The 2,594-nt window shown below is 63.9% G+C and overlaps 1 protein-coding gene across 1 annotated transcript in view; it reads left to right on the top strand.

The window, feature by feature from the left end:
* Positions 1-2,594, top strand: part of PARVB (parvin beta) — a 90,782-nt gene that overhangs the window by 71,899 nt on the left and 16,289 nt on the right. The gene's annotated exons all lie outside the window — the stretch shown is intronic.

Raw genomic sequence — 2,594 nt, 5'->3', positions numbered from 1 at the left:
GCGGGGAGGGGCGGCGGCCCCCACGCCCTCCCGCAGCGCCCCTGCACGCCTTCGCTCTGTGAGCCCAGCGGTGGCCCAGCTAAATATACGCGGCTGACGTCAGCCCTGCTCCACTCCCAGGGTTTTCTCAAGCTGCACTTAAAGTTTGTGTTTTGCTTTGTACAGATGTAGCTTTTCCCTCCTTACACTGGGGCGCGGAGCACCAGCCGACTGAAGGGATCATAAAAATACTGCACAGCTGCCTTCGGGCCGCGCTGGGGAGGGGCCGCTGCGGGTCGCCCCCTGGCCGCTGGTGTTTCGGCAAAGGAAACTCGGTGGCCCTCCCTCCGGGCACGCACACCCCACCGTGCATGTGTGTACACGTGCCCCACACACACGCCCCCGTGCACATGTGCACACACCACACACATGTGCACATACACCTGTACACACATCCCCAAGCAGACACACGTGCACACAGACACACACATCCGTGCACACACCATACACACCAGTACACACATGCACACACAGACACACACACCCGTGCACACACCACACACGCCCCTGTGCAGACACACGTGCACACACACAGACATGCACACACGTCAGTGCACACACCACACGCATGCACACACGCCCCCGTGCAGACGTGCACACACACCACACACACATCTGTGCACACACCACGCACACGCCCTTGTGCACACCTGCACACAGATGGGCACACACACTCCCCAGTGTAGACATGTGCACACACCACACGCACGGACACACATGCACAGGCCCCCACCCAGGTGCTTATATACACAACACACACACTTGTGTGCACACACACGGCCCTTCCCTCCATCCCTCCTGGCTTCCCACCTTCCCCCTCCCCACCCCCAGGCCAAGGAGGATGTGTCTGTACTGGACAGGGAGGGGGGGCTGCGAGCCTCCTGGGACCCTAGACCTTGGACGCCTTCCTTCTGGGGTCAGACCGGGGGTGGGGGGAGAACTGGGAGGCCCCTCCCCCCCGGGAACTGGCTCTCGGGTGGGCTCCGTGCCAGCTGCCTTCCAACTCTCCCTCTCACCCCCTCTGTGCGGGTCAGGCCGGGCAGTCCTGAAGCCGGCCCTGGGTCCCCTCTGGTTCTGGGCTCCCGGCCACCTCCAGCCAGCCAGAGGGGACTTCCTACTCTGCCCCCACCTGATCCCCGGGCTCCCCTGACCCCGGGGCTTGCCCCCAAGCCCGTGCTGGTAGGAGAGGTCCCTCTGAGCCTGTGTCCCCAGGCACCTTTGGGGCGCAGCCAGCTCCTGGAAAACAGAAGCTGGGACCCCGGGCCCTCCAGATGCCCTCCGCCCTTCCCCCCTCCACCCTGCCAGGGACTCCCCACAGCCCTGCATCCACTCTAGGGCATCAGTCGTCCTGCCTGGGCCCCGGGCCACAGCGGGCTCTGTCCTGCCTTCCCGAGGCCCCGTCACGGCAGCAACAAGCACCTGGCACCTGACCCCCAGCCCGCCCTGCTCCCTCTTCCCCATTGAGACCCATGGTGACCTGGCCTCCAGTGGCCTTACGTTGGACGGACTCGGTGTTGGAGACCGTGGCTGGAGCCTTGAGTAGCAGAGCAGGTTAGGACTCTCCTGGAAGACGGCCTATGGGTAGGACGTGATGGGACAGGCCACCTCAGCCCCTGCACATGTCCCCGCAGAGAGGGACACCCCTCACCCCCCAAAAGAATTGCCGGAGAGGGATTCTGGAGCAGCGTCTCCTGGTTTGTTCATTTGCTCGGAGGCAGTGCAGGGAACAAGCGAGGAAGGTGTTTCCACCAGCAAGGAGTTGAGAGTCCAGTGGATAATATCCAACAGACACGCGAACATAAGATGCACTTTCACGTAGTGAGCCAGGGCTCCGGGAAGCCTGCGAGGGTCAGAGTAGCAAGTGTGGGCTGGATGGTCGTGAAAGCTCTTGGGGGAGTGATCATCTGAGAGCAGCCTGAAGGTCGTACGGCAGGTGGACAGCAGGTGCAAAGGCCCTGTGGTGGGCATATGATGGAGGAGCAGCCTGGGAGCCAGGGAGGATGCGAGTATTGGGGGGGGGTGACTGTGCCCCCTGGATTTCATGGGCCACGGGAGAGGGAATGAGCTTTCATTCTAAGAGCGAAGAGAAGCTGTTAGAGAGCTTGGGTCAGGGCAGGAAACGATCCAGGCTACACTTTAAAGGGCTCGCTGTCCCTGCCGGGAGAAGGGATCGGAGGGCTGGGAGTGGAGGCCGGAGGCGGGGTGGGGAGGCGGCTGCTGCCACGCGAGGGCCGTGGGGCGGGCGTGAGGCCGGCCGCCGAGCCGATCGGGCCGTGTGCTCGGCAGAGGCCCCAGCGAGATGCGCGGGCTCGCACCGCGTGTGGGGGCGGGGAGAGAGCCGCAGGCAAGGACCCTGGAGTCTGAGGCTGTGACGGGGGCGGGTGTTCAAGTGCCATCTGTGAGCTTCACGTTGCGAGATGGAAACTGTCTTAGAGGGACCCTTAAAAGCATTTCCCCCTGACTTTGCTCCTCGTTGCACCTGCCCTTGGGTTCTGGCTGGGAGCCAAGCGGCTTCCAGGCGGGTGGGAGGCGGGGGGGGGGGGGGGGGGGGGGGG

Source organism: Suricata suricatta, chromosome 10, assembly GCF_006229205.1.
Source record: "Suricata suricatta isolate VVHF042 chromosome 10, meerkat_22Aug2017_6uvM2_HiC, whole genome shotgun sequence".
NCBI lineage: Eukaryota > Metazoa > Chordata > Mammalia > Carnivora > Herpestidae > Suricata > Suricata suricatta.
The sequence above is the reverse complement of the archived record's forward strand: the minus strand, read 5'-3'. Positions and strand labels throughout refer to the sequence as shown.